The sequence below is a fragment of the Rhipicephalus sanguineus genome, chromosome 5, assembly GCF_013339695.2.
Source record: "Rhipicephalus sanguineus isolate Rsan-2018 chromosome 5, BIME_Rsan_1.4, whole genome shotgun sequence".
Taxonomy (NCBI): domain Eukaryota; kingdom Metazoa; phylum Arthropoda; class Arachnida; order Ixodida; family Ixodidae; genus Rhipicephalus; species Rhipicephalus sanguineus.
The window spans coordinates 193,188,282-193,213,704 of NC_051180.1; the positions used below are offsets into that span (position 1 = coordinate 193,188,282).

Below are 25,423 nucleotides of genomic sequence, written 5' to 3' on the forward strand. Positions count from 1 at the left end.
GAACTCTGCAAGAAAAGACGATGCCGACACGACAACACAAGGGAAAATGGCGTTGGAGGCGCAGTGCATAGAGTTTCCTGAAATGGAACTAGAGGGAACTCTGGCACTGCGATCGTTCAGCCGCCATGGGAAGGATGGGTAGTACATGGATTTGCCTAGTCTTTGTGCTTGCGGGCTTCAAATGCACTTGTGGCTTTGTTTATTGTTGTGTTTTGGTTTTCTTTTGGATAAAAGAATGGACCGTTGTGAACTTCATGACCAGATTTCAAGCTCAACTTCGTTTTGCGACAAAGCGGATACAGGTGACGCGGATGCAAAGGGAGCCGAAAGAACGAAGTTTAGACAAATCCGTGTACTACCCATCATTCCCATGCTGGCTAAAACACCATGCGTTGCAGCTCCCATAAACACTAGTGCCAAAGTTCCCTCTGGTAAGTATTGTAGGGCACTATGGCACAGTGGAGCGAAAAAAGAAGACGCCGACGTTTGGTGACGCTGCGATTGCCCCCACTAATTGATGACAATGCAGTGATTCCACTCTTGCGCCAACTGCGCCAAAGAGCGCCAAATTGTATTTACTGCGCCATCCTGATAATATCGACGAAATTTGCGCCAAACTGCGCCAAAGTCTTGGGTTTGGGGGCGTCTATCACCGGAAATCGCACCGCCGGCGCGTCAGAACATGTGCAGCTCGATCTTGGGGCTGCCAATAAAGTCGCAATCATGGACCAAGAATTATTCCGCTGAATAAATAGCGCTCGCGCGTGCGTTCCGAGTAAGCCACGATGCCATGCACGGTGCCGACGCAGCTTCTGTTCTGCAAGTCGGCTCGACAGCAAAACGCGCTCTCCGCAGAGGCTCGTGACGTCTAGGCCTATCGGTAGCGAGAAAGTGCGACGGCGATTCATCGGCGGACGTTGTCTGTTCCAGAAACGCTGCTGATAGCTCGTTTCAAGCGTCGCACGGCACGTAAGGAAAGCAGTGGTCAGTAATAACTACATGAGTGCCGCTAAAATGTCTGTCACTTCTGTTTCCGGACATCGCGGAATGAAATCTGGGATCGCTCGCAGTAGATATATGGGACAATATCGAATTTTCCTTGCTTCGCGTTTATGGAAGAGCACGCGAACGGTGGAAACGCGTTGACACTTTTCCTCAGATATACTTTATCCATGGATCATCATCCAGAACAGCTTTTTCGTAATTCCTTCCGCCAGCACGTCCGAGTTTGTAATCACTTTGCGGTAAATACCCCCTAAAAGACCCTGCCCTTTCGAGCTCACGTGCTAGGGTTCCAATTCGAATTTTTTGCTTGTTTTAAAAATGTCATCTCATTAGTAAAATCATATCTCCTGGTCGGAGCAGCCGCAAATGCGCAGCTGTCAGTAGCGGGCCCGTCGCTGACGGCCCACAGTGAAGCGGCTACGCCATGTTACACGTCCGCCCCTCGCTTTCGGGGATCAATAGCTAACGGTTAAAAAAACTCAGTTTCGCTTAAGAGCGAAGCAATGAATGCGATACCAAAAAATTGTATTGTGAAACGAAGTAAGACTAGCAGCTAACTCTTTTGGATCCGATCTCTCGTAACTCAACAAAACGCTGGTTTAAGGGAATATGGCCCCTCCAGGAACCGAAGCGTTTTCTTGCTCCGAGTTCTCTAAACGCGAAGTAAGCATTGGGAGCACAGCAAGTTTACGAGTCGTCTCCTGATGCCTTGAGATAGCGCGCGCAAGCGACTGCGCCCTTCGAAAGATGCGGTTCCCCCCCCCCCTTCCGCTCCCCTGGCGTCCCTTCATGCTCCTTACGAAAGACGGGCGGGGCGTTTCCTCGCTGTTTGATGAGCAATCGACGGCAGGCCCGCACGCGGGAAGATGTTATCTCATGCGCTGTCCGTGCGGCGGAGACAGACGGCCGGCTAGTTTAATCTCCGCTTCAGCCGCGTTCGTCGCCAGCGCTCGCGGGCTTTTACCCGCGCCTAGAATGCGCGTGGTGATGTTATTAATTTGGACTTTATACGGAAAATTACGGCAACGGCGACGGCAAAAATCCGCCGAGAGTGTCCATGTAATTGCTATTGCAAGGGTCAGTGCACGGGGCAGATTTTGCGCCCCCCCCCCTCTTAGGTGATTAGGGGGGGAGCGGTCGCCCCCCCCCTGCCCCCCCTGTGCGCACGCCTATGCTCCTGAGATGATTTTTTCCATGAGATTTGCAATGAATCGAAATATTTCTAGCCTTCATAAGAGCCCCATAATAATACTCAGGTGCTTGAATGTTAATGCAATATGCTTCTGTATTGCACTCCAGGATGTAAAATTCGCTGCTCCAAAGTGCTCCCAGATGCAAAATTATCTGCTCCAAAGTGCTCCCAGATGCAAAATTATCTGCTCCAAAGTGCTCCAAGATGAAAATTTTGCTGCTCCAAAGTGCTCCAAAACGGAAATTTTGCTGCTCCAAAAATTGCTCCAAATCAGAAGTCCTCGGTAGCATCACTGACAATGGCAACGCCACTCAGGTTTCAGTTTCACTCCAGTGGTGCCAGTGCTGCTTTAGCACACTTTTGTGTAGTGGCAGCCGTCAGCATTTCTTTGAATTAAGTGGTGCGGAGCCGAATTCTGACGAATTAACGAAGGTTTAGTCCCATAGATTAACATTCACTTTGGCCGGGACCAATAGAGCCGTCCATATTATCCAAATTAACAGGTGTCGAATTAACAAGCTTTTACTGTATAAATGTAGCCAGGATGCTCCAGTAAACTTCAGTTGCTGAAGCGCTTTTGTTTGCAGTTTGTGTGAGCCTCACTGTGTCCTTGTTTTTCAAGCGCATCCAGAAAATACAGCATGCTATTCCAACCGGCCCAAGAAACAGCACTCCTATTCTAAACATTGCGTCGCAGGCTGCTCTGCAATGTTTGGAAACTTCGTATTTGTTTGACTGTTCTGTTCAGATTGTGCTCCGGGCACGAGTAACCAAGGTTATTCTAGAGCCAACATGAGAACCAGCAATAACGCTGGAAGGTTCGATAAGGCATGTATAAAAGCTGAGGGATTTCACAGACGAGCACATTAGTCGACACTGGACATGCATGCTCGCTTATCATTGTACAGCAAGTGTTGCCTGTACTTGGCGTTTATCTTTTAGTGGGCACAAATTAGCCCAGTAAAGAGTTTTCATCTGTACCAGCTTGTGTTCTCTGTACTTCACCGTTACAATCACGTGACAATATTGAATTTAGTATCCCCAGCAGCTATCGCAAAGTACACAATGGGGAAAGAAAAGGCTTTCTAAGAAGTTGGTACTTTAGGCAATGTTTGCTTTGGCATTGTATTTATTTTTCACTGGTGGCGTACTTGGTGGTTAGCATGTGCTACTGTTTTGTGTGTAGTTATGCTTCATTCCCAATAGGTACGCATTAACGAAGTTTCACTAGTTGTTGATGTCAAATGGTTGCTCTCCTTGTGCTGGGCACGGCGCATTGATGATGAAGCGATGCGTTGCCATCTCATAATACTGGCAGCAGCAGTAGGTGTGACAGGCTTCTCCAAGGTGCTAGCAGAGCAGGCAGAGGTTGGGAGCCTGCCATGCATTGGTCTTCCTCGGAGTGTAGCACTGGCCGACAGGTGATGGCAATATCAACAACAAGGAGAGTACAAATGTGCAGTCACCTGATGGGAACTGATGCGTACAAAAGACAGGGACACGAGAAGGAACATAAATGGACAGACGAAGCACAAACTAAGAACAGTTTATTGGCTGGAAATGTGACCTTGTATATGCCAAAAAAAAACACTCATTTTGTATTACGAAGGAAGCAAAAACAATCTAACGTGTTTTTGTCTTTGAGGCATGAGATATTGTGAGCTTCCATGATTTGGCGTGTGGTTTCCCTTTTGCTCTTTGCAATTACAGTGCAACTTTGATAATCAGGTTTGCAACCACATTTTTCGCAATGAATGGCCAGCCACCCCCCTGTTTTGTTTTTCACGTTGTACGCATGCTCGCGGAGGCAGTCGTTCATGCAAGAACCTGTTTGATCGATGTACACGCGGTTACATGTCAGCGGAATTCGATACACAACCCTTTCAATGCAGTTTACATATCTGGTTTGATGTTTCTTTTTGCATTACGGCGAGAGCAAACAGCGCTAAACACGGGACGGAGAAAAAGAGCGCTGAACTAACAATGGTTGTTAGTTCAGCGCTTGTGTCTGTCGTTCTTCTTCTCCGTCCCGTGTTTAGCGCTGTTTGCTCTCGCCGTAACCATGTACCAACCAGCCCAGTTAAACACACTCCTGCAGTTCTTTTTACATGATTTCATTTCTTTGCAGTTAGGGTCCGTCATTTTGCACACTGAAGCGAGTTTCACTGGCGCAGAAAACAAAACTTTCACATCAGCTTTTTGAGCAACCTTCTTGATGTTGTGCGACACTTTATGAATATAAGGGATTACAACAAATTTTCTTTTATCAAGATGAGCCACCAACAAGCCCAAGTCGAAACCCTCCTGAAGTGCAGTCACTGTTGACCTCATCATAAATAGCATGCATTTGTTTCCGAATGGCACTTGTACAGACAGGTCCACTGTTAAAGGGAACACTTACGTTTCGGGTATGTCCGGATTTCGCTCTCCTACAAAAGCATAGTGGCTTAGATTTGCATAACACTACTGGTGGTTGACAGTTTCGAACCCTTATGATTGACTAGTAACATGCACGAACAATCTTTCGTCATCCACTAGCCGTTAGGGGGCCAACAAAATGAAAGTTGCTCATTGGAGTGTTCCCTTTAACAGTGGACTGCACTGTACATCCACCGAGTGGGGAGACTACTGTTTGCCAGAGCTCCTGGGGATGAAAGCTGCTCCACTAACAATGCAATCAGTGATGGCGATCAAGAATGGTGAACATGCGTTTGTGAAGGTGAGCAGCATAGCCATTCTCTGGAACAGCAACAACAGGGGACATAACTCGTTGCGAGCCCCTTTTAGTCTTCTGCATTATTTATGTCTTCTGCTCGTTGCGCCCGTCATCCGCAGTTTAGGATCCCCTTGTCTTAGGCATCATGCTCATACAGATGCAGATGCATCAGGAATGACATGCGCGTCTACCATGGTGGCATACTTGTGGGGTTGTCCCTGCGAGCCGCAAAGGCATGCACCCCCCATTGCTTGCCTCCTTGCCTCCGTATAGCACCTCTGGCAACAGCCAATGCTACAGCAGGTGCACCTAGTTTGGTGTAAATACACAGTGCACAGGTGTTTTATGCACAACAACATCTGTTACTCGGCAGAATAAAGCTGAGAGGAGGCATCGACTGCGCGCATGTTTTTTTCTTTTTTCACTTGCTCACAGCTGCACACATCCACAGCAGGTTTCTTTGTCGTGGTGTGTCAAGGTCACTGTCTGTTCAAGGGAAGTTCCAACATAGACAAGTTGTCATTTCAGTATTGTTATGTTCTGCCACTCATATGTCAGTCGTACAGAATAGACAGCGCATCACTGTAGGTTGCACAACCACTTTCTCAGCTTTCTCTCCGCACGGTCTTTGACGGTGCGCTTATCTCTGGAATACAAACGGTTTCCCTCGAACAGCTCGTCTAGTCCAGGCACAAGCTCCCCGTGGCTTCGATTACACGACCTTGCTGCTACCTAGAGGCCTCGGGTTGAAGGTCCAGGCGCGGCGACGCGCGGTCCGAATGCGAGGGGTGTGATGACAGGGCAAACACCCCATTGCTTCCCGCAACAATTTGAGGAAACAGCGGTAGTCTGTTCAACATTACTTTAACGACCGGCACGGCGGGTCCGGCTCGCTGAGTGTGGGGGGGACAGTGTGAAAGCGCCAGGACAGCGCCGGCATATCTCGGGCGTGGTATGCAACCTCGCTGTCACTTCTGGTGTTCACTGAGAGTGGACCTTTGCGCAGTAGCTTGAAAACAGGTTTGAGTGATGCTATTCGCACTAAGGACTGCACTGCCGCTGGAAATGGCTGGGTGCACGACAATGTGGTGCCATCTATGGGGAGAGAGTCGTAACGCTGTCACCTTGAAGCAGTATGCCTTATTTGAGTGGTTGTATATGTGAACTGCATGTGTGATCGACATAACAGATTTTATTCAAAGTATGTAGTCAAGAGAACATCATCTTTTGCTTGATGTGAGCCCAAAGAAAGTACGTTGAAACATTTCCACACGGTTTTTACTTTCGAGTTCAATCCAAACAAACACATGCAATTATACGGCATGGTAAATATGCTGTATTGAATAACATTAGTAAGGGAATGTATAATTGGGTTTATTGTGGATTTTCTGCGTGCCGATGTCGCTACACCAAAGGCATTAGGTCTTTTGCAACAGTTGCAGCTCGTTCATAACGGCCAGCGCAAACAAGACAAGAGAGTACACGACACAGGTTCAGCTGATAAACAACGCCTGTGTCATGTACTTTCTTGTCTTGTTTGCGCTTGCCATCATGAGTATGTTCCAACTAGCCCAATTTGCTACGTTACTTCAGTCACAGTTCAGCTAGAATGAAGTGCTGAAGCTCCCGTGGCCTGTGTGTGCGAATTGATTGTACTGTACGGCTGAAATGACAATGGGACATGACCACATCGTCGTGCGGCACCTGTGCGCCTATGGCATATTGCGAAATGAACGCAAAGCCACTACTCAACCTTGAGCACTGACGATTTTTGAGTTGTAGCAGTTCAATTACAGTCTTCATGAACGAAACATCTGTTTTAGAGTTCAACACTTCAATTGCCGTCTTAATAAACTCGACCTTTGGCACGGACGATGTTTCGGAGTGTAACACTTCAATTAATGTCTTCACGAACTCAACCTCGGGCATGGACTTTCTTTTAAAGCCGTCAAGCCGCGACTGTGCGGCTTTTTTTCCCTCCTCCTCAGCCATGTATATATATATTTTTTTGTATGCATGTCTGAAATAAAGACTCAGACTCAGACTCAGACTCAGACAAAGTGTAACAGTTCAATTACTGCCTTAATAAACTCCGTATGTATCAGTGGCGTAGGGAGGAGTGGCTGACTGGGCTACAGCCCCTCCCCCCTAAATTTTTTCGTACTGTCGTGTACAGCCTACCAAAACAGCCACCTGCGCCTGAAGTCATCCTGGATTTCTTCTAGAATGGCTTTCCATGGTCGAAAAGACATTTTGGAGCAAACACTGCTGATTTGACTGGCTGTCCTCACTGCGCGCATGGCGGCCCTGTAACTGGTTGCGCAGCGCATTACCGTAAAAAATTCCCTGCAAACAGAGGCGTAACGCCATGGATTACCATTTTGTGACGCAGTGACACGCTGATTAACGGACTCTGCTCTCCCACGCTGAGCCGTGTTATATACCGCGAATGAGTAACCATTGTATTCTTGACTAGCCGGAAGCTCGACGGTATTGTCAATACAGTGTTGTGGCGGGGACATCTTGAACATGAAATGATCATATCGAGCTAGCGGAGGGCACAAAAAGGAGATGGTCATATTTGACAGCTGGCCAAGGACGTTTAGTTCTCTTGCCCCTGTATGGACAGCGGGTAGTTGTTTTCGACAGACTTCTTCGTCTTTTTACCTAACACACTTCATGCGCGGGCCTAAAGTACAGCACTTCACAGTAAGCCCATTTCGTTGCTCTGAAGGACAACTTGCAGAAAAGTTGCGTCGATAGCGATGGCACCGCACTATGTTCCTTAGGTAGTTCGTGGCCTCCGCAATTAGTTTCTCAAATGAGCGCCACAAAAAAACAGAGAAAAGAAGAAAAGAGGTGCTGCTCGTTAAATCAGCAGGAGAGAAAACATTAAAAAAAACCACGCTGTTGTAGCTCGGGCTTTTGTTAACGGTGCCCACTGTGCTGACTACAATGCGCAACGCTATTTACAAAGAAAATGACACTGCCGGAATTCAACATATCGGCGCTAGCAACTTGATGCGGGCGCACAGAGGGTGACGTCACTGCCTCGGCAGTGCACTGTGCATTTTCGGGGGGCCAGACATAATTACATCACAGAGGGGATTAGGCGGCGCTCACAGAGCCTTCGTTAAAAGGCTGCGTTGTTGAGCTGTGCACGCTGTGTGCGAGAGCCAAGCACACTTCACGTTCGAAAAGTCGATGCGTGAGCTGCTTTCCAAGAAAGGAACATTGCCGGGAGGGGGATACTCCTCTGTCGTGTGTCACTGCATATGAACGCCTTTCCGGAAGATGTCCCCTGACGTAAAGGACTTTAGAGTGCCCTTGTGTCAGGGCCATAAAGTAGGGATGGGCGAATAGTGAATTTGAGGTTCGAAGCGAATCCGAAGCGAATAGTCATTTGGTCGAATAATATCGAATCGAATAGTTCGAATAGTATTTACCGCGTAATATTAAGAAAGATTAGCATTTTTGTCATGACTCTTGCACAGTATTTTTAAGGGTTGGAACTAGGTATGAGTGAATGTCACTTTTTTTTTGGTTTGAAATGAGAACCCCAGGTGGTCGAAATTCCCGGAGCTCTCCACTACGGCGTCTCTCATAATCATATCTTGGTTTTGGGACGTTAAACCCCAGATATTATTATTATTATTGGTTTGAAATGAAGCAGCCTTGAATAGTATCAAGATTTGAATAGCAGTAGGGTGCAAGTTATAAGTGGTGCAATACGTTACAATTTAAAAATTACTATACTTAGCGCATATACGCCCATATAACAAGCTTTTAAACTTAAAAAAAATATGTACATTTAACCTTGAAGTGTGGCTTCGCGGCAGTGCAGATTTCCCCTGGATGGGTTGTTTCACGGCGCGGCAACTACATGCTGCAGTGAAAGCACCTATACAGGGGGTTATGTGCGGTCAAATGTATACATATATTCGTTCATTTCGAATACTTCGAAATTTCGAATAATCTGAATTTGTATCAAAGCGAACTCGAATACTATAATATTCGTGCGAATATTTGCCTATCCCTACTATAAAGTGATGAAACGACCGTGTGCCGCGCTGGCTGGGAACGAAGACATCGCTCAGTTTCCATGAGAAAATCGCAGATGCATGATGCATACATCTCTTTAGACGCAAAAATGTTCCAAAAGACGGGTGAATTTGTGATTTGTAAATATCTACTCCGATATAACAAAACAATCATTAACAAAGTGACATGGACGTTTCGCCTCATATGCACTGTTACGCCATTGCTTTGGCGGCCTCGACCGCTGACGCTAGTCGCGTTCTCCCATGCTTCTCAGCGACTGAAACAACGTTTCTGAGCGGGATGAAGGAGATAAACAATAGTGTTCCGTGCACATGCGGTGTCACCTCTCCGACACCGTACAGATCCTCTCACCATTCTGGCCTTATCCCGTCCAGGTGTGACTAAGTGGGGTCAAAAAGTCTCCAATTCTTCAAAACGGGTCATCCGAGGTGTCTATCTTCAACCTCTAAGTGCTGCGTCATCAACTGGACATTGGCTTTTAACGCGATAACATTAGAGAGCTCGTGTCGCAGAAATTCCGGTGTCGGTGATGGCGTCGCTACCGATGCTTGTGAGCGAAAAATTGTCTGTGACCGAAAAATCGAGAAAGATGCAAATAAAATAAAGAATAAAAATCTTTGGTCCCATTGAGGATCGAACCCGGGCCGTTTGCATGGCAAGCAGATGTCCTACCGCAAAGCCACTATGTTACTCGCAGCTGCTTCGTGAAAAAAAGACTACATAAATGCCATGTAGTGGAAGGAGTCTCCTTAACGCATTTTGCTCGGCAGGTGTCACGACGAAAATGAGCCCCTTCAGCGATTTGTAGGCGCATTGGCGAGGTCATCCAAATACATTTCTTTGCGCGACGCCATGCTTCGAAAAAAGCTGGGATAGTGCAGTCTAAAAACACACATAAACTTTCAAACAGCTCCAAAAATGGACAACTATGTCCATCTAGCGGACACATATCAAGCCAACGCCTGCTTTCTAGAGGAGGCATTGATCAAGCAAACAGCAAACGTTAGATAATGTGCTGCCATCGGTGAGGCATTCTGAGAAATATGTCTCGACTCTTGCGCAGGGAAGTTCTTTAGATCAAAAACCTGTACCATTACTATAGATACATCGCGCGCGTGTTTGTGCGTGTGTGTAACAATACACATTAATAAGTATGCACTTAGTAGTTGAAGTGCACAGTAGGGGCCCGATTTTGCTATCGCGTTCAACTCTTAAAGGCGAAGCTTAAGGGTCCCTCAATTTTTGAGGTGCAGGTGGGCTTTTCAATATGTACCTACCAGTGCTGCAGGATTGGTGGAATCATGGCCACCGCATTGAGAGGAGAAAGAGGAGGTGGACCCCAACCACGTTATTTAATCCGACGCACCGAAGAGCGCAGGTGCCTGTTCACTGCGATTGAACAATGTAAATACTTGTGCATAAAGTATTTTCTTCCATCAATTTGTCCTGCTGACTGCTCCGGGCACAATGCCCCTTCGTGTCCACACTTGCCACACTACCAAAGTCGCAACAGCACCCATGCACACCCCTGCACAGGACATAGCTTCGACCTAAACGATGCGACGACGATGGCTCGGAATCGAAAATGGGTGAAAAGAAAATTCCTGGGATTGTGGTTCATACATCTTAAGCCATCGGCTTGCAACAACACTGCGGCCCCCAACCGGAAGTTTAAAAGAACATATGTGAAACTGGTCGATCTTCGCATATTTGTTGCCAGTGTACACTGAGAATGCCACCTGCATAGGTGGCGAAACTAGACTCCCGGGAAAACACTGCTCTGCAAGCCCAACCGACCCAAGACTCGCCAGCGCTCTGCGGGACTGCTCGGCTCCTTGGCTCTCGGGACGTACCACCGTCGCCTGGTCATGCGTATGCCAGCTTTTGTTTACTTTTGAACTTTTGTTATAATTAGCCATTGTTAAGCATATGCTTTGAAACTGTTATCGAATTGCGATTCGAGCTTTTACATACACACACACGCGCATATATATATCATCATCATCATCATCATCATCAGCCTGTCTACGCCCACTGCAGGGCAAAGGCCTCTCCCATGTTCCGCCAATCAACCCGGTCCTGTGCTTTCTGCTGCCACGTAATACCTGCAAACTTCTTAATCTCATCTACCCACCTAATTTTCTGTCTCCCCCTCACGCGTTTGCCATCTCTTGGAATCCAGTCAGTTACCCTTAATGACCACCGGTTATCCTGCCGACGTGCTACGTGCCCGGCCCATATCCATTTCTTCTTCTTGATTTCAACTATGATGTCATTAACCCCCGTTTGTTCCCTGACCCACTCTGCTCTCTTCCTGTCTCTTAAGGTTACACCTATCATTTTCCTTTCCATCGCTCGCTGCGTCGTCCTCAATTTAAGTTGAACCCTCTTTGTAAGTCTCCAGGTTTCTGCTCCGTAGGTAAGTACCGGTAAGATGCAGCTGTTATATACCTTCCTCTTGAGGGATAGTGGTAGATTACCATTCATGATTTGATAATGCTTGCCGAATGAGCCCCAACCCATCCTTATTCTTCTAGTTATTTCACTCTCATGGTTCGGCTCCGCGGTTACTACCTGTCCTAAGTAGACGTACTCCTTTACGACTTCCAGTGTCTCGCCACCTATCGCAAAGCGCTGTTCTCTACCAAGATTGTTCCACATTACTTTAGTTTTATGCATATTAATTTTCAGACCTACTCTTCTACTTTCCGTATCCAGTTCAGTAATCATGAGCTGCAATTCGTCTCCCGCGTTACTCATCAATGCAATGTCATCAGCGAATCGTAGGTTACTGAGATACTCTCCATTGACTCTTATCCCTAGCTCTTCCCAATCTAGGGCCCTGAAAACCTCCTGTAAACACGCGGTGAATAACATTGGAGAGATCGTGTCTCCCTGCCGTACGCCCTTCTTTATTGGGATTCTGTCGCTTTCTTTATGGAGGACTATAGTGGCTGTGGATCCGCTGTAGATTTCTTCCATTATGTTTATATAGGCTTCGTCGATGCCTTGATTCCGCAGTGCCTGCATGACTGCTGATGTCTCCACCGAATCAAATGCCTTCTCGCAATCTATGAAGGCTATGTATAGGGGTTGGTTGTATTCCGCGCATTTCTCTATCACCTGATTGATAGTATGAATATGGTCTATTGTTGAGAACCCTGTACGAAATCCTGCCTGGTCCCTTGGTTGATTGAACTCCAATGTCGTATTAATTCTGTTAGCAATTACTTTTGTAAATAGCTTGTAGACAACCGACAGTAAGCTTATGGGCCTGTAATTTTTCAGGTCTTTGACGTCCCCTTTCTTATGGATCAAGATGATGTTGGCATTCTTCCAAGATTCTGGTATCCTCCCCGTCGAGAGGCACTTCGTATACAGGGTGGCCAGTTTCTCTAACATAATCTCTCCACCGTCTTTCAACAGGTCTGATGTTACCTGATCCTCACCAGCTGCTTTGCCTCTTTGCATTCCCTTTAGGGCTTTCTTTACTTCTCCTGTCAATACTGGTGGGATGTCAGATTCCTCTGCGCTATTACTCCTTCTTACGTTATCATCCTGAATGGCTCGGCTGCTGTACAGATCTCTGTAGAACTCTTCCGCTACCTCAACTATTCTATCCATATTGTTTGTGACCTTGCCTTCCTTATCCCTTAATGCATACATCTGATTTTTGCCTATGCGCAGTTTTGTCTTCATAGCTTTGAGGCTTCTTCCGTTCTTTAGAGCATGCTCAATTCTCTCCATATTATACTTTCTTATGTCGGCTACTTTACGCCTATTGATTAACTTCGAAAGCTCCGCCAGCTCTATTTTGTCTGTTGCATTTGAGGCTTTCATAGCTTGACGTTTCTTAATGAGGTTTTTCGTCTCTTGGGATAGCTTACCATTGTCCTGTCTAACAACTGTACCCCCGACTTCCACTGCACACTCCTTGATGATACTAGTCAGATTATCATTCATTGCGTCAACGCTAAGGTCGGTTTCCTCGGTTAAAGCCGCGTACCTATTCTGAAGTGAAACTCTGAATTCCTCAACTTTCCCTCTCAGAGCTAGTTCATTAATCGGCTTCCTGCGTATCAGTTTCTGCCGTTCCTTCCTCACGTCAAGTTGAATTCTAGATCTTACCATTCTATGGTCACTGCATCGGATCTTGTTAACTACTTCCACATCCTGTACAATGCCCGGGTGGCCGCACATTATGAAGTCTATTTCATTTTTAGTTTCGCCATTAGGACTCCTCCACGTCCACTTACGAGTAGCCCGTTTTCTGTAGAAGGTATTCAACAAATAAAAGCAGAGCGCGAAAAAGACGGGACACAAGAGACAAGAAGACGGGACGGGCGCTCACTACCAACTGATTTTATTACGAAAGAATTGGGGGAAAATATAGAGAGCGTACGTCACCAGCGCGCTTGCGGGAGCGGGAATTTCAATTGCTTTGCCGCAGTATGCAGTAGATGTTCTGATGATTAGCGGTGTGATGTGTGCGCAGGCGCGCTGGTGACGTACGCTCTCTATATTTTCCCCCAATTCTTTCGTAATAAAATCAGTTGGTAGTGAGCGCCCGTCCCGTCTTCTTGTCTCTTGTGTCCCGTCTTTTTCGCGCTCTGCTTTTATTTGTAGACAATGCACCAACTCGCCCAGCAACGCGTTCTATTAAGGTATTCAAGATGCGTAAATTATTGCGTTCTGCAAACTCTACTAGTAACTCCCCTCTGGCGTTTCTAGAGCCGATGCCATATTCCCCAACTGCATGATCTCCAGCCTGCTTCTTGCCTACCTTTGCCTTAAAGTCGCCCATCAGTACAGTATACTGTGTCTTTACCTTACTCATTGCTGATTCTACGTCTTCGTAGAAGCGTTCAACCATTTGATCATCATGGCTGGATGTAGGCGCGTAGGCCTGTACCACCTTCATCTTGTACCTCTTATTAAACTTAATTACGATACATATCACCCTCTCATTAATGCTATAGTATTCCTCTATATTGCCAGCTATATCTTTATGAATAAGGAACCCCACTCCTAGTTCTCTTCTGTCAGCTAAGCCACGATAGCATAGGACGTGTCCGTTCTTCAGCACTGTATAGGCCTCCTGTGGCCTCCTAACCTCACTGAGCCCTATTACATCCCATTTAACACCCTCCAATTCCTCGAATAGTACAGCTAGACTCGCCTCACTAGATAAAGTTCTAGCGTTATACGTAGCCAAATTCAGATTCCAATGGCGGCCTGTCCGTACCCAGAGATTCTTAGCACCCTCTGCTGCGTCGCAGGTCTGACCGCCGCCTTGGTCAGTTGCTTCGCAGCCGCTGGGGACTGAGGGCCGAGGGTTAATTGGTGTATTCATGTGGGAGGTATATATATATATGCCTCCCACATGAGCATATATATATATATACACATAATACACTCAAACCTCGATATAACAAACATGGATATAAGGAATTATCGGTTATAACGAATTAAATGAAGAATAGTCTTGTCGTAGCTAGTGTTATAACTAGTTCCACATTACATTAGTCATAACTAATGTAATGTGTAATGTAATCTTGGCACAGAACAGTGCTTTGCGATAGGTGGCGAGACACTGAAAGTTGTAAAGTAGTACGTCTACTTAGGACAGGTAGTAACCGCGGAGCCGAACCATGACAGTGAAATAACTAGAAGAATAAGGATGGGATGGGGCTCATTCGGCAAGCATTATCAAATCATGAATGGTAGTCTACCACTATCCCTCAAGAGGAAGGTATACAGTCAAACCTCGTTAATACGTACCCGCTTTAAACGTGCTAACGGTTAAAACGTAGTTGCGACGAATCCCCAACCGAGTCCCATAGAGCCCAATGCATTCGCTGACCGCTTAAGCCGTAGTGGTTCGCCCTATGCCTACCGGTTAGTGTGTACCGCGATAACTTTTTGTGCCATAAAATTTTAATGCACCGCTCAACTTCCCGACGCCAGAATGTGCCGCCAAAGGTGTTCCCCCTTTTTGATAAGTGCGCAGATCAGTCCATCCCCAATTCCGACTTCTGCGCGAGTGCGGCGACGCCTTTGCGGGTAAGCATCGGGAAAGAACGAAGGCGAGGTGGCGGCCACCGACGAATGCGCCGACATGACTTATCGCCGACAACCGTATCACAATAAGTATCTTCAGCTATCTGCTCGGGCACGCGTGCGGCGCAGCGCTACTTTTTAAGCCTACTGCACGCGCTGGGCCGCCGATCGCTGCGGCTTCGTTGTGCGCAGCCGTCTTCAAGGCTGAAGTTGAATTAATGCACAAATGCTCGGGCAGGGACGAAGAACTTCAGCCATGTACCAACTAGCCCGACAGCAAACGCTACTAAGCCGTCATCAGGCGCGCACCGATTTGTAAGCAGATCGCTGTTGCGTAGTTAGCGTTGCGGGTCGCGGGCGCCGAGAAACCTCGCTGCATTGGCGCTATCACACCAAACGCACGTGTACAATACAGCAAGCGTAGCGCGGTTGTAACCATACTGCACGCTTTTATTAGAGGACCACCCAACGCGCCTCCATCCGCTGCCAGGACCGCTAGAGGATCGCGGAGTGCGCATCGCTTGCATGAAGCTCGTCATTGCTGCGTTAACCGAATAAGTTACTCGCCGCATCTGTGCACGATCTGGAGCGCAGTGGGTACGAACAACATTCCAGTAGAATCCCGCTGTTACGTTCCTCACTGCTGCGTTTTCCCGGCTGTTACGTCATTTTCCGCCGGTCCCGGCATAGCTCCCATTGGATACAATATATTGGGAACCCCGCTGTTACGTCGTAACTGTCGGACTGTTCCCGTATAATACGTCGCGAAGTGCGCTCGGAGCCGACCGAGTGACTACCGAAGAGCGGCCATGGTGCGTTTTCACGCAGCTTGGCCTGGTTTGACTGTCATATTAGCCGCATGAGAGGCGCAAGCAACAGGATCTTTCAATTGATGCAAACAAAAGTATGTCCTTCGAGATTCATATTGCAAAGATGGCGTCTATGACGTAATTGCTCGTGAAAGCAAGGCCTTCGAGGTTGGCATTTACTAATGACAAAAGCATAGCCTTTGAAATTTGTATTGCACAAACATGGCGTCTATGACGTAATTGCTCGCGGAAGCAAGGCCTTCGAGATTGGCGTTCACTTCTGCCATCGCGTTAGCGTAGACTCATCATCATCGTTATTTGTCGGAGGACGGGAGGAGTTCGAGCTGGTTGGAGCTCGCATGCTCGTGCGCGAGGTTCGCGGTCGGACTTTCCGCTTAGTTCTTTCATGCCTACAGCTGTTGGTGTTAAAAAAAAATCACATACGTTGATTACATTTCTGTGGATGAGGCCGTCCCCAGCTCCGCGTTTCTATCCATCGACTAGATCGCGGCTGAGCGCGCCAATTTTCGTGCTGTTCGTAAGCATTGAATTGAAATTCTGTACCACTAAATATTTTGTCGTTTTTCCCGTTTTTTGGCTCTTACGTTTCCCGTCTTTTACGTTTATTTCCTATGGACCCTTCAAAAACGTATCAGCGGGGTTCTAGTAAATGCGCGCGTGCGGCACAGCAAGCGGAAGGTATATAAGCAAGAGGAAGGTATATAATAGCTGCATCTTACCGGTACTTACCTACGGAGCAGAAACCTGGAGACTTACAAAGAGGGTTCAGCTTAAATTGAGGACGACGCAGCGAGCGATGGAAAGGAAAATGATAGGTGTAACCTTAAGAGACAGGAAGAGAGCAGAGTGGGTCAGGGAACAAACGGGGGTTAAGGATATCATAGTTGAAATCAAGAAGAAGATATGGATATGGGCCGGGCACGTGGCACGTCGGCAGGGTAGCCGGTGGTCATTAAGGGTAACTGACTGGATTCCAAGAGATGGCAAACACGTGAGGGGGAGACAGAAAATTAGGTGGGTAGATGAGATTAAGAAGTTTGTAGGTTTAACGTGGCAGCAGAAAGCACAGGACCGTGTTGATTGGCGGAACATGGGAGAGGCCTTTGCCCTGCAGTGGGCGTAGACAGGCTGATGATGACGATAATGAGGTTTGAGTGTGTATATATATATACATATATATTTACATGCCAGTCCCCCCCCCCCCCCCCCCCCCCCCCCCCCCGAAAAAAATTTCTGGGTACGCCACTGGTATGCATGACAATAGCTGAGTCAGCACCAATCCCTAGATCAAGGGATCTACGTGAGCCAGCATCGTTCCCTAGAAAGAATGTCGTCGTCACCCAGCCATTTCCGGCGGAAGTGCTCTCCGTCGAGCGCACAGCATCACTCAACAGATTTTAGAAGCATGCAGCGAGGAGTCGCTGAGAGCATGGGAGAAGGAGAGAGAGAGCCATGATAGCAAAGAGTGCCAAAACGCCTGTCGAAGGTGTAAAGATGCTGCTATCGAGCTTAGGTACAGCCCAGTAAGGAGTGGCTTAAGTTGAGTGGTAAACGAATTGGCTAAGGGAATGTCGAGGTAGACCAGCAGTGGTCCCCTCCTCTTTTTTTTTTTCACCGCAAGGTAATAAAGAGCCAGTAAACAACCTCTTGGTCCAGATTTCTAGTGGAGAAATAACTGTGCACTTGTACAATGTGAACATGCTGCCGTAGGAGCTTTGCGAATAAGTGCTCAAGGAAGTTACAGGGTGTAGAACGACCCGCATTGGCTGGTTTCGGTTTCTCGCCTGTCTTTCCCACCCTTCTTTCACAGCAGAGAAGGATAGACGTAGCCCCTAGCGGTAAAGTAGCGAGGCGCCTCTTCATCTCCGAGGCTTTCGTTCTGGCAATACCATTTGTCTCGTAGTCTCGGGCTCTGCAAAACAGCAGAGGACAGCACAGGAAAATGAAAATGTGTACTACGCGGCCAAAACGGCATCACTGCAGGGTCAAGACGCTGTTTCGTAGTGCAAAGGACCAATCGACATGCTCAGTGGTACGTAATGTTGCCCGTGGGCAAGATTTGGTCACTGTGCATATGAGGAAGATTGGACAGCCTTAGGAAAGTGGCACAGGAATTGTTTTTTGAAATGGAGAGTCTGCGCGGTGTGCAGCGCTGTAATATTTGCAAAATGTGATCACCGCAGTCTTGTGTACAAATTAGCAAGCTTGTTTGGAAGGTGTAAAAAAAAATTTGGAGGCTCTTTACTGGCCCTTCAACGACTATATCGAATTCACTTTCCTTCAGTCTAGGCTGTAATCACCGACATATTTCAAGAAAGCGTGAAAAAAAGCAGAGCAGAGAAACGAAGGGAACAGGACGACGCACACCAACTCGCCCAACTATCCCTTCTAGTTCTGTAATCACTGAACTGATCAATCAGTAAGGCTCCATATATAATGCAACTTTTGTCTGGGCCGTAACCACTTAGTGGTCAAACAGAGAAACTCGGTTCGTCATATGTTGTAAGTGTTCTGGGCTCTTACTTAAAGCGACACTAAAAGGCAAATAACAATGTATGTCAGAGTGAAAGCTCAATGTATGACAACGTCTAAAACCGCAATATTATACAACGCAGTGCCCTACTTACTGAGAAATTAAGCTAAATGTATCACATGATGAGTGCCACGAGCAACACATTTTCAAAATGATCCCGATGACGTATGAGAGTCTGCCTACAATTAATCACTAGTAATCAAACTAGCAGCAATAAAAAAGAACCTTCCGTGCATCAAGAGATGTAATAAAATGCTGTTTGTTCGTTTCTGTTTGATCCATGGAAAGAAGAACCTCTTTGGTGTTGCCATGGGGAACGGCGCGCGTGGTTCAAAGGTTCCGTTTTCGCCGAACTGCGCTTCGCCCGGCGCCCTGCTTCGCTCACGTGGTCGCGTCTCAGTGGCAGTTTCGGTATTGCGTACTGCCGCGTGTGTTTTGCGCGCTCGTAAAAGTCGCTCTGACAGAATGTTCGACAAATTGCCGCATGCATGTGATATTGCCGGATGCCTGAATGGTGCACGCCGCCAGTGCACGTCGCCGCGCAGCAAAGGCGGGCAACGTTGGGCACGGCAGCAGTGACGTGTGAAAGACTGATTTCAGGCATGTGATTTGAAGTGCGCTAACGCGATGCGGACCACTAAAACGTGATTTTTGTTTTCGTTTATAAGTACAGTCGACGTCCGATTTCCCGGACGCCCGAAATTCCGGACATGCCTGATTTCCCGGACTCATCTGTGGCACCGTCAAGTTCCCCGTAGAGTCAATGTATTAAAAAGTCCGAAATTCCGGACGCTTATAGCCTTCGCCATCCGATTTCCCGGACTTTTTACTGTTAACCGCCGACCCAAAGTTACCACCGACGCCGCCATTTTGGTTGTTTTCATTTTCATATCCTTGAACCCGCGCATCAGCAGCAACGCCGCACCGCGCCTGCCGTAACCTCGAAACCGCACGTGTCAATCCGTTGCCAGCCGTAGCTTACCCAAGCCAAACCTCACTGTGTTCGTTCACGTGTTGTTTTGTGAGCTGTGCCAGCTCTGCGGTCGTGTCTGCGGTTGATCGTTTGCTGCTGCGCGCTACCTTCAGTGATCACGTTTCCCGACCTTCAGCATCCACCGAGCTCCTAGCTGTTTCGTGCTGCGCTTTTCGTCGAGCGGATTCGCCGTTTACAGCAATGGCACCGACTGCTCCTTCGTCTTTGTCCGCGCCTTCGAAGCGCACAAAGCCACCTCGTAGGCTCACGATGACGAACTGCCATCCGCGGACGTTGCCTTCCAGCCATGTTGATTCCAGCCGAGATAACCCTTGAGGGCTTCGCCGACGCTGACAAAGACCTCGAGCTATGTGCGGAGTTGACCGATGACGAAATCATTCATCAAGTTACGGAGGATTCCGATGCCGACACCGAGAACGAAGAGCCAGCTCCTACACAGCCAACGAACACGGAGTTGACACGAGCACTGATGACACTGTCATTGGTGTACAGCGGCAACATGACGTTGACTGAAATTGAGGCAGACATAATCGCGGGCAAGCGGACCGTGCAAAAGAAAATAAGCGACTTCTTTGCGCCCAAGTGCTGACCTATGAATTAGTGCCGGCCACGTCGTATATTTTTTTATAAACGGCTCTTTTCAGAGCCACCTAAACAATGCATTGGCTGAATTGCTATGGGAATCTTGTACTCCGGCTGTGACCCTCTCCGTCAGCGAAAAATACCTACCAAAAATGTGCGTTTTCACGTTCATTCGTTTTTCCGGACTGCCCGATTTTCCGGACGTTTTCGCGGTCCCTTGAGGGTCCGGGAAATCGGACGTCGACTGTACCTCAAGGGTCCCGAGGGACATTACATGAGGGGTGGGCAAGAAAACATGATAGATAAAAAGAAAGCAAAAAAGCAACAACAGCACCAACAATAACAAAAAAAAAATAGAAAAACAGCAGTAGATCACATTTACAAGGATAAAATATGGCTTTTTACGGCCGTTTTAAATTGGGCAAACTGAGATGACATGGCAATGTGGGCGGGAAGGTCGTTCCAGTCTTGCGCAGCCTGCAGGAAAAATGACTTCTGGAGGTCTTTGTTTTAGAACGCATGGGATAGACGGCGTTGGGGTGAGGATGGCGCGATGTCCGATGTGCAGGTCTGATGAATGCATTGCCTGGTGGCAAGGAATGGAAGAACTGATGATACAGGCACAAACATGAAATTTTACAGTGAGTGGCAAGATGAGGAAGGTTAAGTTGAGATTTGACTGCTGACACACTTATGTTAGTCGAGTAATTCACGATAATGAATCTGGAAGCACGGTTCTGGATGGATTCGAGCATAGTAGAAAGGTTAGCTTGATGAGGATCAAAAATGGCATTAGCATACTCAAGTTTAGGCCTTACGAGTGTTTTATAAGCTATTAGTGTAGTAGAAGAAGGTGCCGAGGCAAGCTTGCGACGAAGGTATCCGAGAACTCGATTAGCAGAGTTAGTAATGCCTATGATGTGTTGTGACCATGTTAAATCAGATGAGATATGAACACCTAAGTATTTGGTAGTGTTAGCAGCGGCTACGGGGTAATCGTGTAGAGTGTAAGTGTTAGCGATGTAGTCTTTACGTCGATGAAAAGTCATTACAAAAGTTTTGTTAATATTTAGGGACATTAACTAGTCTTTACACCATTCCTGTATAGTGTTAAGACCTGTCTGTAAAACGGAAGAATGTTAGACATTAGTTACAGGGTGATACAGCACGCAGTCATCTAATGTTAGAGTTGATGTTACATGGCAAGTCGTTAATGTAAATTGAAAAGAGGAGGGGGCCTAGTACCGTACCTTGTGGAACGCCAGAGTGAACACGAGAGAGGGGAGATTTGCAGGAGTTAGCAACAACAAACTGCCTGCGATGGGAGTGCCGTACGTGTGGCCTCCAAGAGTGCAAGGAAGTGCTTATTTTATTTCAAAATAAGCACTTCCTTGGCATAAAAGTAGCACTACGAGGTTTCTGGACCGCTATTTCAACAATCAACGTCAACTTCATATTTACCTTTAGTGTCCCTTTAAGATTAAGTAAAGTAGAAGAGTAAGACGCTGTTTGTGTCTATGTTGTGATCAGTGTGCTTCTGCAAGCTGTGTATTTGACTGTAAATATTTTGCTACAATATCTTCCAGTTTTATTACCTCCGACCTGCCTCATGCTTCACCAACGTCGATCATCTCCTGTATGGGACTCAATCCACTTCAAGGAGAACAAACAAGGAACATAACTAGTATGCTTTCATAGCCAGCCATCATTATTATCATGGAAGAAGTAACCATCACCCGGCCAGCCTTGGCAAGTCTCTCTTCCTCACAGTACGTCAGCCGTACGTGTGGCTTCCAAGATGCAGTGTGTATTGGCCGAGTATGTTTGTGCAGCTGCACAATCATCGCATGCACATTCTGACAACAGGTATATAGCAAAAACTTGACTCTCACAAAGGATTGTGGGCTACGGCGCCCGTCTGCATCAACTTCCGATTCGAGGCTCCGTGCCGCCATACAGACACTGCTGCCTACGTCGACGCTTTCTCTGTCATGGTCCTTTTTTCTCACAGATTACGGCATAACATCTTGGAGGGCTGTGCAGCTTAGTTGAATAAAGAGAATGTAATCACTTATAAAAATTGCGAACTTATAAAAAGTGGGAACGGTCATTTCTTCATTCAAGTGGCTTGCAACTCCGGATGCATGCATGTTGTTACATAGTGGAGAGCGTTTTGGTGCATGTTTGGATTCATTGGACGTCAAAGTGTCATGAAGTATCCCTCCAATGTAAGACTTGCAGATCTTTTTTTATGTTTCAAACTGGTAAAGTTATTTATTTTCTTTTGTGTTGCGAAGATACCATCTCAGGTTTGATATAGCGAATGACGGTAGTATTTTTTACTATAAATGTGATCAACACTCGAAGTTCTCTGGTTTTTTCTTTTATGCCTCTGACTCTTACTTTACGTGAGAGTTCGTTCTCTAGCGCACTCGATATTGTGTTTCAAGGCAGGTTAAATTCTGTGCACTCGCATAGATTTTTCTTTTGCGTTCAACTCTAAGGTATCGGCACTTCAGGCTTGCAAATCCCTGATATACTAGAAACACCATACCATGTCACTTGCTGATTTAAAAGCAACGTAGATCGTTTTACATCCTAGCTGATACCAGTAACTGAGCGGTTGTTTTCTTCTATTCGCTTTTTCTGCGCTCAGCATTTTCCATACATTGACAAAAAGTATGCAATGCAAGTTGTAGGGGTGCTATCACCCCCTGCAAAGTCGTTGGTTCAAGTTCTCTATGTTGGTTTATCGGTCGACGGCCGTTATGCTGTACGACTGGCATGCCTTCTTTTTGTTTTGCAAAAAATAAAATGGGGCTGTGTACATCTGGCGCTTCGTTTGCATGAACACATTGCTTACAGTGCGCAGTGCCTGAAGCATGCAGTGCGGAGTTGGCAGGCACCTTAAGCGACTCGCGGAGTGTGGCGGGGGTGGGGGGAATCTCAAACCTATGTATTACCGGGAGTTCTACATCAACGGCGATGGCCTTCGAATTTTCTATATTAAAGAAGAGAGAACAGGCCAATATGGGCAGTGTTAATACTGTGGTTGTGCGCGTCAAGAAGCATTATCACTTAACTCCCCCCCCTCCCCCCTTCGCTTTCGATTGTGTTCATGCTCAAGAAAATGTTAGGCGTTCCGTGGCACTCTGGAAAGGCCATTGGGTTTCCCAGGGCCTAAAAGTTTGGGAACCCGTGCTCTAGTGATTTTACAGGAGAAGGCGGCAGTGGACTGATGCGAAGTGCGTTTTGTCATCCCCCAATAAAAGCGTACAGAACACTTACAACGGCGCCATGCTTGCAGTGCCATACGCGCACATTTGACGAGATAGTCAGTGCGGTGAGGTTTCTTGGCACCCGCGCCACACTCGTGAAGGTGGTCTCGCACGAGGTGTCAGCGAAAGGGGGTGCAGCGCGCTTTTGTTGTCTGTTAAAAGCGTGCACTACACTTGACGTTATGCCAACTACGCGGCCAAGCAGATAGCTAAAGGCGCTTATTGTGATGTTCTCCTGACCAAGAGTAACACTGGCCTGTTACACGAATCTCTTGGGAAGCTTGAAAAGCTAAGTAAGTAGACGAAGCAGGCGTACAAAAAGCCAAAGCAGTAATCTGCTAAATGATATCACTGATCTTAAGCAAAGGCCTACTGCTATTTAACTACAATTCTTGTACAACCACAATATTTATCTAAGTGTGATGCTTTTTTGTATAGTTTCTTCAAATGTTTGAGGTCAACCTAGTTTCCGGAACGTTTTTCAATTATTTTATCTTTTTGTTACCTGGGTCACGTGGTATGTAAAAAGGTAGTGTAGTTCATACCTAGCAATAATCTGTTAAAAAAATTTCTCCAATGGCTGTTTCAGTGTTATGTGTATTCCAAGCCAATTGAAATATGTGCTTGTCTCCCCAAGTTTATTTATCCATTTTATTCATAATACGCACAGCGTCTGGTGGCATTACAGTGGGTGCTGCATATGTATGATACACACATGAACAGTTTCTACAAATTTTTTTCAAACTCCCAGGACGACACAACTGCTCCCAATTTAGTTTCAGCCATCTCGCCCCTGCCTGATGTTTTCAGGAAGGAGACCGTAGTCTGGCTGTAGTCCTTGCTGCCTGCGACTAGTTCAACACTGCAGGAGGGCTTCAGTGTCTTCTTCTTGTGGGCTTGGTGCCCGGGTTTTCAGGGGCATCCAAAACATGAAGGCACCTTCACCAGTTGTCACATGGTTGTGATGGTGAAGAAGGTTGCACCAAGACTGGGAAATGCAGAACTCTTTATTGGGTGAACTTGTGCCCGGAAAATGAGAAGTACAAGCCATTCACGCTGTACACTGATTCTGGTGAGAACAGTCGTCAGCCGTCAAGTAACCTGATCCTTGGCGGAACGTGTTGTCTTTTATACATCAATGATCGAGCCTTCCAGCATTATCGCTGGTGCTCGCGAAAGCTGCCGAATAAACTTGACTATTCGTGTCCTGCATGTAATCTTAACAGAATGATCTCAAACAATATCTAAGCTACCCAAACATTGTGGCGCGGTCTGTGCCGAGCATTGCTAACGGTTCTTGTGGTGGAAATCCTAATACGTCGGAATAAATCAATAAATGTGCGTGGCAGTATGTTGATATTTTGCACCATATGTGCTTATATGTTTGTGTGATTCTGAGGTAGCCATTGTTTGTGCTCGAACATACTAGGTCAAGCTTATTAGGCAAAATACTTTTTCTCCATTTATAAAAGAATCCATGAGCACTATCACTGGACACCTGGTCACAACTACATCGCAGAAGTGTACGTGTTTCTCCCCCAGTTGCATTAAACAGCACACACCGTGTAGCAGCGAAGAGCTAGGCCTCAAATTGGAAGTTTCTATCCACTCATCATGTGTTGGGCTGATACTAGGTTTTACATTCACGTTGCTTTGCGCTCCTGCCTAATTGATTGTCACACTGTCCTGATGGCAGTGGGGACAATGCTGGCACAACAGCCTACTGTTCTGACAGTTGTGCATGCAGTGTGGGAGTTGGGTTCATATCATGCCGCATGGAAATTTTCAGGCCAATTCTTGCGGGGAAATAAGAGGTGTGCATTTAAATGTGGCAAATACCGTGCTAATTTATTGTGAGCTACCATTCTTACGTTCAAATCTTCTTGAGATTATTTCTAAAATTTGTGTTGACAGGTGATGACTTCTAGATGCATTCATTATACACTAAGAGCCACAGAGACAAATGTTGCTGCTGTGGACTTGAGTCACTGAAAGGGATTTTAGATAACTAGTGAGGTTAGTCATTTGGCAAAGGCTAGTTTCAGGATTGAAATAATGAAATCTTTGTCTCACAAAGATATGTGGGTGCTGGATGACACTTTCGGTCAATATGCAAATAACCAAAAATATTTCGTTAATGGAGGTCTAGTCTGGAATTCGCAATCTCTTTG

General features: G+C 46.7%; 1 protein-coding gene across 3 annotated transcripts in view; it reads left to right on the forward strand.

Moving 5' to 3' along the window:
• The window catches only part of LOC119394543 (cytoplasmic aconitate hydratase), a 486,597-nt gene that overhangs the window by 148,071 nt on the left and 313,103 nt on the right, over positions 1-25,423 (forward strand). The gene's annotated exons all lie outside the window — the stretch shown is intronic.